The 12,031-nt window shown below is 40.0% G+C and overlaps 1 protein-coding gene across 3 annotated transcripts in view; it reads right to left on the bottom strand.

Moving 5' to 3' along the window:
* Window positions 1-12,031, bottom strand: part of fhit (fragile histidine triad diadenosine triphosphatase) — a 412,878-nt gene that overhangs the window by 337,255 nt on the left and 63,592 nt on the right. The window lies entirely within an intron of this gene.

Genomic DNA, 12,031 nt, shown 5'->3' with positions numbered 1-12,031 from the left:
ATGTTGTGTCATTTTCATGCTCTGCAATGCAAAGGTTAGATTATAAGAAGGATATCACGAACATAAAACACTGTCTGCAGATTATCTGTAAGCAGGTGAATTCTGACAATGCATCAAATAACCGTTCAATTGACAACTGATCTGAAATGATCTTCAGGATAAATTCAGAAATGATGCACATTCATAAATACATGCAAAAGTCCCACACAATCGCAACAGTTGCAATGAGAAATTAAATAATCAGATGAAAAAAAGATGTGACAACAGCTTCATAACTCAATGCAACTACAGAAACAATGGAAATCCAAAAACACACCAACACAGAAAACACATGCGAAAGAAACATGCTGCAGTTCAGACAGGACTGTGGAAGTGATGCGGGCCTGTAGGGGTGTGAGTAATTTCTGAATCTGCGGTACATTGCCCCTCATGGAGATTGTTAGTTAGACTGCTGAGCCGTTAGCCTTAATGGCTACCATAGTGTCATGACTAGATACAGTGAACATTTTAGGGTGTGGCATGACCAAGCGGCACCCTCCGGTCTCAAAATATGAAGCCCACGCAGAAGTGTTATTAACTGCAATTCATTGAGCGTCCGCTTGAGGCTGGCTGCAGAAACAGCGGAAACCACATACACACCAATTCAAAAAAGACTATCTCTGCAGCAATAAAAAACATGTTTACAGCCTGGTTAAAAAAAACGGCTATGGTCCACGTAGCTAATTTCTCTTCTGGCACACACTGTACTGGGGGTGAATTTCTTTCTAATGTGATGTTTCAGAAGATATATGAAGAATATGAGTTTTGCCCATTTAAGTACATGACTGACAGTTGTCTACGAGACTCAAACTCCATATCTTTACTTCACACTAAGTTTGGTTGAGTTCAGCATTTCCAATGTGGCTCCCGCCGACGATTGGCTTCAAATCAGCACTCAGGAACAGATGGGTGACGTCACGGATACTATGTCTATTATTTATACAGTCTATGGGCATGAAAGGTGCATATAACAGAATAAATATTTTGTCTCTGCAAAACACTTCTAAGTTACATTGTGATGAGTGGACTTTTTGCTGATGAGAGACTGTTTAAAATGTTATAAACCAAGCCTTGAGATCTTCAAAGATCTATACAGCTCTTGAAACAATTCAAATATCTCAGATTATTTTATGTTATCTGATTTTCACTCAATTTTACAGCATGAATCAGTACAGAGTTGATTCAGGCATTTGTGTCTTGCTCAGGATGAACTGTGATTACTTTGGGGATCCTCTGACTGTCAGACAAAGTCAAAAACATGTTACCTGGTTGTTCAAAGGTTATAATTAATGAAATGCAATACTTTGCTTTTTTAGTTGCATTTTTATAATTCCATTCTTTTGCATCCCAAAATAGTTTCAGGTCAATATAACAATGTAAAGCAGTACATGCCAACCTGAGCTGCACCTGTATGCTTAGCATGTTGGTGGTAGATCAAACTCAGAGTATATCAGGAACATTTTCATTTCAGTTTCACACAAAGTACATACTGCTTTAAATTCATAAACTGAGCAAACTTGGAGTTTCCAAAGTGAAATGTGACGTTTAAAAGCACAGTGGTATCATTATTTTACATTACACCTGAAGCAGGAAGACGCTGCAGCAGCTCAACTAAAGCTGTAAGGGACAAAATAGAATGGGATTTAAAAAGACAAACGCATTATTTCGTACCTTTATCACATCACCAATAACGTGTTAATGCTGACAGTCCTAGTTATGAAATACTAAGATTCAATTTTGTATTTTTATAATTTTGCTCTGTGTCTCTCAGTATAAGGATGTTGGATCAAAGTTGTCCTGTGCTACATCTTTGTGTTTTTCAAAGCTTCTTATGCTTTGTTGTGTAACCAAAAGAAAAAAAAAATCTATATATTCCTTGAAGGATGAATATCATGCCTAATTTTAAAAACTTAAGGTCTAAACTCAGAGTATAGGTGCTTGAAATTGAACACATGAAGTTTAGATGTTGCATGTTTTCACAAAATTTAATACAAATAGAATAATCCAGGGAAAAGCAGAGACACACTAACAACACAGTAAATGATCGTAGCAGGTGTGAAAGCCTGAAATCAGCTAAAATGAACCCATGATAAAGGATTGTAACCTCTTGGGCCTTATTTTCCTGATAGCCCCCGGTGAGAGCTTAGTGCCAGCCAAGATGTTCATGAACAAGTTTTTGTTTCACCTGCAGCCTTTTGCTATTTTGGCGAGCCACCATCTGCACCAAAGCAGGAAGTCAGGCACATTAGAGTGAGTCAGAAACAATCAGGCTGCAAAGTTTTGGTGAGAGGAATGAACGCTATTTATACTGGCACGACCCAGCTGCTCTGGCAGGTCCCCGATGCCAGGAGTACTTAACGGTATGTGCCTTGTTTCTTTGTGTGTGTTCCAGCTCTCTTTGGAGGGACTGATGATATTTGATCTCTGGGAAATGCTCAAATTTAACTTTTAGTTTTCTTTTCCTATTTCTGGAGCTGACCGTCTAAAAGCTGCAGGTCTTTACATCAGTTTACACACATTTTCAAACACCTGACATAAAGGACATGCAGGCAGGAACAGAAGACATTATGTATCCATGCTTGGCATATAAAGGCTAGTAAAGATTCAGAATACAAAATGCATTGCGTTTTAGTTAATGTCATGCTAATTATACCTGCCTCTGCATTCAGTAGGGTCCCCAAGGACTGCTTTGTTGGATGCTTGGATGGTTGCAGCATAATATTCTCAACTTCATAAAGCTTAAGTGCAGGAACAGTTATTATTTCAAACAGACTCACTTTAAAGTCTGGGTAAAAAAAAAAAGGAGCCACTCTTTATGATGTACCATTAGAGTATCTGAGTGAAGGAAAAAGCATATCATTAAAATATGGCCCAACTTTTAACACAAGATGGCTCCGAAATCTAATCATGCCTTTTACATCCATCCCACTACTGATTAGATCAGACATTTAGATTACCTGCAATGACAATAACAAATTAATCCTCAGTTTGACATAAATTATTCAGAGAGCTGACACATTTCCCTACACATTATCAATCTGACTTCTGTGCAGTAAAGCAATCTGCACTGCAGTTGATTCATCCCATCAGCAGCACTCACAGTTGTCAGAGTAAATCATAAAGGCCCTTTATTCTGATATATGCAATTGTCATGTCTATGCAAACATGGAGCATCCACCTGGCACCAATTATTTACATAACTGAGCCCAGACAAAATATACGATCAGTTAAAATGACTACATGGCAGTTATAAAATAGCCAAGCCTTCCAGCAAACAGCATCTGAATCATATTCATTAGGATTAAAAAAAACAGCCCTAGAGCACATTCATAATTTATCCCATTTGAAATGAAATAAATAAAATTATAACCTATGCCTGAAGGAGAACACGGAAATGTTTTCAACTATCACTTTCAAAGGTGGCTGAAGATTTTCCGTGGGGGTTTGGTTTGATGTGTCTCTATTTAACTCGCTGCATTAAATCCTCCTGTGAGGTCAAGCTCGTCTCATTAGTATTAAAACACATATTCTACTGATTTATCTCAGCTGATGTAAAGGTATGTCCTTGGAATAAAAGGGAGGCGGTGGACGCTCTTTATCAGGAAAGGAGAGCCCAATGTCGCCACTTTATGTTTTATTCATTTATTTTTCAATATACATTTAATTCACCACATTCCACTGTCACCTTTTTCCCAAGCACTTTCAAATCCACTCACATGATAAGAGTTACTCTGGCTACAGTTAGCAGAGTGCTATTCGATCCCCTCTATTCCCTGTTTTCTTTGGAAAAGCAAGAGAGAGGAACTTGTCATGGGTATTGATTGACATTTACATTAACCAACGAGGTTTGACCTTAGAACGTTCAATGAAATCACAGCCAAAATCTACCTCGAAGGTGTTGTGTTGTATTGGGAAAGGCATTTTTAAAAACATGTTTCATGGACACAGAAGTATAAAACTGAGTTCAGGATGATTCATCTCCTCTTTTTTTATATTTGAGAAAAAACACTTTTATGTTGGTGTACTTGCAGTTAGGTAACGATCACTCAACAAAACATGCACTAAAAGCTGTTTTATAAGTATGGTTTGATTCCCCAAATATATGAAAGCAAGTTTTTCCTCATTTTATCTGTGAATGTCCAACCCCTTGTTGATGGTTTACCTAATCAATAGAAGCAAAAAAAAATTTCTGCGCGTGTAATCGACCTACAATGCTTGCAGTGCCTCCATTTTCCAGGATGCTTTGCATGCCAGATAGCCACAGGTTGGGCCTTGGGCTGAATCTACTGCATTGTATTTGCAGGTATACTAAGTTTGAAAAACGTTGTGCTGTGAACCTATCCGACACAGGTACTCATATTTTAGGATGACAGTATCTCTGTTCAGGGCTGCAAGGTGGTGCACGGGTGAGTGCTGTCAGCTCACAGCAAGAAGGTTCCTGGTGTGAGTGTTCGAGTGGGTTCCCTCCGACCTCCTCCCACACTCCAAAGACATGCTCTTGGTAAATTGAGCACAATTTACTGACACTAAATGTATAGGTGTGAGTGTGTCTGGTTGTCTGTCTACATATTGTCCCTGTGAGAGACATTGGTGGTAACAATTCTACAGGCGAGATCTCAAAGAAACTCGGATGATCAAACGTGACTTCAGAAGATAAACAAACTTGGAGGGAGAATAATTCCAGAAGTGCGTCTTCTTCTTTTTTATTATTCCACTTGGCTCTGGAAACGTTCGTGTTTACGTTAGCTGCCATGTTCATGAGCTGTAAAAGTACAAAACATCTGGTTGATGACGCCTCCAAGTCTGTCCCTTTCATTGGTTTTCGCAGGTATCCCGTCTGGGGTAGTCTGACTTGGAGTCATCAATATCAAGCATGTTTCATATTTAAGATACCAGGTCAGGGAGGCTCAGGAGCAGTGCAATAGTCATATTGACACCACACACTTGACGACAAAAAATTTGTTAAAAGCAAGCCCAGAATCAGGTCACGTCCCCCCAATCCAATCAGACCCTACTGGCTTAAAAAGTCTGGTGTGTGGCCAACCTTCAGCGACATAGAACTCACATCAGAATCAGCTAAACCTGACAGAAATCTGACCTTCTCTCACAGCCTAGTATATGATCCTTGTAATGTGTGAACAGAGTGTGTATATATACAATGTGTGGGTGTTTTAATGATGTTGATAAGGTGGTGCTCTTTTCTGCTTGGCTGATTGGATGTTGTTTTTATACCAGTAGGGCCTCGACAGCACACAGCCGCACAGTGCTATCATATACTGCTGCTCTACACACTCCCCTCTATAGTTTAACCTTAACTCTGAACAAGGTTATGCATTAAATTAATATCAGCTGAAAATGTCAAACAGCTTCTGAGACATCTTTGTCAAGCATTGAATGGGATGATAGTGGTGGCGACAGCATTCTGCAGTGATTGGTGAGGTATGCAGACGAGTGTCAGAGGGGTTTGGACCTCAATTTTATGCTTCACTCTTTACTCAATTCACCCTGTCACAGAATGAGTACTACAGAGTTAGACATTATGAATGCTTGTGTACGTTATCCCCCCTTAAAGATATTCAGCTCAGCACTGGATGTGTACTGATTCCTGTGTCCACAGAGGGGTGAGCAGCTCAGCACAGAAACAGATCCATCCATACATTCCTGCTAATCCTGCTCAGGGTCACGGTGGCTGGGTGAGTGCACACTCTCGGCAGGTTGCAACTCACTCTCAGAAGCAACTTTCGTTTTCAATCCTGGGGCAACTTTGAGTTTCCAAGTGAGCTGACCTGCAGGAGGAAACTGGAGCACCAAGAGGAATCTCACATAGGTGATGGGAGAACAGGAAGCAGAGCACAGCTGATGGATCTAAACCCAGGACCTTACTTCTGGGAACCTGAGACACACTGAAGCCCACTGTTGTGTTGGTTTATCAGAGTGTAATGGCCTTAAGTCGTTAAGCTGAGAGTCACCTGGGGGATACACTTCAGTAGGACAACAGAGAAACATGATAATGACTAATCGATTAATCATTTTATTGTCAGACTTTAAGAGGGAAGAGTTCTACAAAACGTTGGTGGACTGAAGACAGCCTGCATCAAAATCTGAACACATTTACAGCCCTGAATGGAATTAATATTGATATTAAGCATGGTCACAGGTGTGAGTATGTGCGTGAATGGTTGCCTCTACAAGTCTGCCCTGTGATAGGTTGGCGACCTGTCCATGGTGTACCCTGCCTTCTGCCCAATGTGCTGTCAGCTGGGATAGGCTCCAGCCCCCGGTGACCCCTAACGGGATAAGCAATAAGCAGTCAAGATATGGATGGATGGATATTCTTTAAAACAATTAAAGAAATAAGCTGGGATTGTGTATCAGTTTACAGTGAAACAGGGAAAACACAGAGAAGTTACTCTGTACAAAAACAGACCTGCAGCACCTGCAGTGGAGATTTCCCATCGAGTGTGTTTATATAATTTCTTAATGAGTTTAGTTTACAGCAACAGAATGGTGTAGGCTGGACCTTCATCTGAGGCTGAACCGTAGGGAGCCTTATTTTCTCACCAAACAAACTTTATAGAAACACCTCTCCCTGGATAACAGATGGTGGATCTCACAGTCTAGAAACAAGTTTGACAGTCTGATCTCCACGTCTTTTAAAACAGATGGACACCTGACGGAGACAGACGCACCGTCATCCCTGTCCAGACAGCGCTCATTAGACAGTCACTGAGAACGGCATGTAGAAACAGACACAAAGGATCAGCAAGACTACCTCCCTCATAGCACGTTCATACTGGCTGCTGAGGGAGGAGATATCTGAACACTGTTGTTCAGAGTGAAGTGTGATATCGGGGGGAACATTCTTATTGTTATCAGGCATTAATAAAGGGACTGTTGTGATTGTTGGTGGGATCTGTGACAGGGAAATATGTTTTCTAAAGTCTGGTGGGTGACAAGTGTGGGCCAGAATATCTTTATCCAACAAAAGCAATGATTTGGGATGTTTATTGTTCTTTTACACATTTTATCTTGAACAAGTACCACACTTCCTACTGATGGGAGGTAGCAGACCCTGTTGTACTGGTCTTTGTCTTTTAATTTCTGTAAAATGTACTGATTTAAAAATTATTTTTATAGGGACTGGGCCATATTTTTATTTTTTAGTTGTTGTACATTATTTTATAATATGTATTCTTTCAAATCATCAACTTATGATGCATTGAATTAAGTGTGGTTTTAAGTATTAGGTATTGCCCATCATCTATAAAGGGTAATAAAATAATATCTTAGCCTTAATGTAATCAGAATCAGATATACTTAATTTATCTTGAGGAGGGAAATTCATTCATGACAGAGCTCTTATAAACAGTATGTAAGAAAGTCAATATGAATAGAAGAAGGAATGGAATAAAATATAAATAAGAATAAGGTAAAATAAAATAATACGGAGCCCCTAAAGTGACATGTGCAGAAATTTTTTTTTGGAAAGTATCTCGTGCGCACCAGATACTTTCTCGTGCGCACCAGATACTTTCTCGTGCGCACCAGATACTTTCTCGTGAGCACCAGATACTTTCTTGTGCGTACGAGAAAGTTTCACGTGCGCACGAGAAAGTTTCACGTGCGCACGAGAAAGTTTCACGTGCGCACAAGATACCAAGTTAGCACTGGAGATCAACCAGTTTCGATCTAAAAATGACAGTACAGCAGTTAGTTGAGCTTTATTTCAACCTTGGGCTGCCTTGTATCTTGTTACATTTATATACGGACTGTTCAGTCTGCATTTATGAACTGTTTGTAATTTGTGAACCTCACTGCATTTGTGAATGGAATTTTTGAGACTGCAGGGCAATGTCTGTAACCAATCAGATGTCTCACTCCTATGCAGCCAATCATAGTGTAGATTCCAGGGTATGTGGTTGTGAAGCGATCCCTTTAGCCATGCCCGAGACCAGAGCGCACCGAGACCAGAGCACACCGAGACCAGAGCGCACAGAGACCAGAGCGCACAGAGACCAGAGCGCACAGAGACCAGAGCGCACAGAGACCAGAGTGCACAGAGACCAGAGCGCACAGAGACCAGAGCGCACCGAGACCAAGACTAGTCGATATCATCCCGCATTTAGGCAGTTATTTAATGAGGACTATGTTTGATCCTTTGTTACAATGGGTAGCCTATCTGCAAACGTTTTATCCTCAGCCCGTTACTGTATTATTGATCAGTCTGACGTTCGTTTACCTGCATATGAAAAGTGCTATAATTCCTTTAATTTGAACATGATACTGAAGAACTGATTTAGCTTTGGTAGCTTTGGTAGTCTTTGGTAGTCTTTGGCAAATCAAAGTGAACTTATTTTTATTGATCAGATATTATCTGTGGTAATAATACTGTTAAATGTGGTCACTAGATGGCGCCCTTGCTCTTTGTATTGTACTGTTCTGTCAAAGGTTACACTGTGCGTGCAGATGTGACGTCATCACACAGCATTTGCGCCCTGTTATGTTAATGAAGAGGAGAGCAGGAGATTATGTTTTATGCCAGGATACTAATGATGAAACCTCCTGTACGGCCTCAATAAATATGTCAAAGTCTAAAGAGTAGAGACTGACTCAAGCTTTGCTTATTCTCCACAGCAAGAAGACACCTGCGCACTCCAGTGCTTTACAAATACATTGAGCAATTTCCTAATCAGTGTTCTATTAACTTTGATATACCAGCAGTGTAAAACGGACTTCAGCAAATCTGGACCAAGCATAAAACATCATCATAGTGTTAACATAATGGGTTAAAGGAATTGAAGCACTTTTCATATGCAGGTAAACGAACGTCAGACTGATCAATAATACAGTAACAGGGTGAGGATAAAACGTTTGCAGATAGGCTACCCATTGTAACAAAGGATCAAACATAGTCCTCATTAAATAACTGCCTAAATGCGGGATGATATCGACTAGTCTTGGTCTCGGTGCGCTCTGGTCTCTGTGCGCTCTGGTCTCTGTGCGCTCTGGTCTCGGTGCGTTCTGGTCTCGGTGTGCTCTGGTCTCGGGCATGGCTAAAGGGATCGCTTCACATCCACATACCCTGGAATCTACACTATGATTGGCTGATACTTTCTCGTGAGCACCAGATACTTTCTCGTGCGCACGAGATACTTTCTTGTGCGCACGTGAAAGTATCTCGTGCGCACGAGAAAGTATCTGGTGCTCACGAGAAAGTATCTGGTGCTCACGAGAAAGTATCTCGTGCTCACGAGAAAGTATCTGGTGCTCACGAGAAAGTATCTCGTGCGCACGAGAAAGTATCTCGTGCGCACGAGATACTTTCCAAAAAAAAAATTCTGCACATGTCACTTTAGGGGCTCCGTAAAATAAAGATCAAATAGAATAAAATAAAATAATAACAAAGTATATACAAAGCGCAGAATAGTTAGAATAACCTATGTACAAAAGTGCTGAGAATAAAGGAGATACAGTATGTACAAGGATGTTAAAGTGGCAGGGATATTGCACAGTGTATTGAAAGGTTATATGTTAACATGTAAGATAGGTAGAATATAATTGGCTGCGGACGCTGTAGGAAATATTACTCCCTACATACATCCACTAATTCTGTCAAAGGATAGATTAACAAAATAATTTGGCCAAGTACAAAAAGTGGATGGGAGTCATTTACCAGTGGTAAAAAAAAAAAAAAAAGAAAAAAGACTATTAAAGAGGACAAAACTCATGCATCCAAACTCAAACTCTCATTCATTCATCAAAGAAAGCCAACTGGAGGTGTTGACCCTCTGGTGAGTAAAAACAACTGAACAAAGAGATCCAGCCTCCTTATATAGCCTCCCTAAGCTGATTGCCGCCAGCTGAGGGAGATCACAGGTGCTCCCAATAAAGACTAATAAGAGAGACAACCTGTGGATCAGATTTGGATCTTTTTCCTTCCAACCAAAAACACTTATCCAATTTAAGACTCTAGATCCATAACAACTGCCACTGTCACCAGATCTTAACTCATTCTTCAAACTCCACTGTGGTTTAAGACCACAATATCCAAAATGTTGTCTCTGTGGCCAAGTCTGATCATTTCTGGAGGTTTTCAGGATTTTTGTGCATATAATAGTTTTGTGCTGTGAATACATCTGAAGACATCCATTACAATATTGCCTTCATTTACCATCTATGTAGAACAAGAATATGGCTCCTCATGTTTGGGATAATGGTGAACATTTTCCATTGTGGACAGCAGTAATGTGTCGTCTATTGAAAAGTGACCATGGTGGAAGCCACCCTGTAATTTTTGTACGTTGACAATGTGTAAAAAAGAAATTACTCATAGAGCAATTTGACCACCTTCCCTCACAGATTTCAGGTCACAGTTTGCTCACACTGTGAATAACTGTGTGATGCTGCCAGTGTCTGGTCCAATTTTCATGTAACATGACACTAAGATAAGTGGTGGGCATTTCTGCACTTAAGACAGCACTTACTGCATATTTTTCTCCACCAGATTTGGACCTGTTTAACAAGGGAACTAGAATCTGAAGTGAATTAATTCACCTCTATATAAAGTGCTTTGAGCCTCCCCGGATGAAGAAAAAGGGACACGTTATAATTTAAATCCCAAAAAGGTTGAACCTGGTTATTTCTAAACTACAGAACAGCACATTTATCACTACTACAAAGGAAACAGTTCTACCTCCAAGCCAGGTATCTTGCTCATATTGTATTAGAGTTCAAGAAATGGAAGTTTGAAGGGTTTTTGCAGACACTGTACAGAACACTTGACTTTTAGTTGTTCATTGTACCCAGAATGAAATGCAGCTGCCATAAAGGCTTTAGCCAGCCATTTGATTTCAGCTCAAGGAGAGTGATTTTCATTTGACTTGAATAGTGGTGATTTTAATAAGTACGCTTTAACACCTTTAAGATGTATCTCTGTTTTAAATAATGACTCTAAGGATTCCAACCTTTTTTATTTTCTTTGTCAAAGCGGCTGTTAAGTGGTGGGAAAGTCTGTTTGCATTGACAAGCAGTCGGTAAAAGCCCTGTCTTCAGAGATCCATTTGACATGATGGTTCTCTGAATATAGAAATTACCTGCCATGCAGTTGCCAGAGTTTCTGGACTGAGTGGTAGGATAACAATTCCCCAGTGGCAGATGTAAAACTTTTCCATTTCATTAAAACTCGAACAGATAAAACAGCCATTATTCAACAATGGATTGAAAAACAAGGCATGTAGTGAAGACAGAATAGTCTTTAGACTTCAGCAGACTGCCTCCTGACACAAAATCTTTCTCTCAAACAATGCATGGCCACAGTTCAAATTCCATGTGGACAGCAGCGTGGGCACTTGTATTTTTTCGTGAGCCTTTCTTCAAACCAAAGCACTGAATAAAATGTGTCACACACTACAAACCAGGCAGACCTATGAAATCTTACACAGACGACTGTAGGTGCCTTGCTGCTTCAGTTAAAGCTGTAAACTTGTGTCCATGTGGGTTAGGGGTCTAACCATCACCTACTGGAAAAGTAAACAATTTATGACTCTCTCACTGTTTCCAAAATAACCTATTTTGTCTTTATTTCCTACTTCAACCAAACACTACAAAATGTTATCCTGAAAAGAGTCTGAGCCCAACCATTATCATCTCCCTTTATATATGACTTAAATCTAATTATCAAATGATGTGTCACAGAGGATAGGTTTTTATATGTTGATGGTGGCAGGTTACATACTGATCGGTCTGTTTCCCATATGTTAACATATCCCTGATCAAATAAAATAAAATAAAAATTTAAAAACTGATATCTCTTTTATCAAAGGGTCTTTAGCATCAAATGTGTCCTCACCAGCCGTGATTTGGACTTGCCTTGCAGACACCAACTGAAGCGGCTAAGATTGAAAAGTGCAGCTGAAACTAAGTGGGCTCGGGTTTGTTGTTCTAAAGTTGTTCTATTTATTAACAAAAGACTCAAAATAATTCAATACCAAAA

The sequence above is a fragment of the Notolabrus celidotus genome, chromosome 1 (assembly GCF_009762535.1).
Source record: "Notolabrus celidotus isolate fNotCel1 chromosome 1, fNotCel1.pri, whole genome shotgun sequence".
NCBI classification, from domain to species: Eukaryota; Metazoa; Chordata; class Actinopteri; order Labriformes; family Labridae; genus Notolabrus; species Notolabrus celidotus.
Note: the sequence above shows the minus strand (reverse complement) of the source record. Positions and strands in the feature narration are given on the sequence as shown.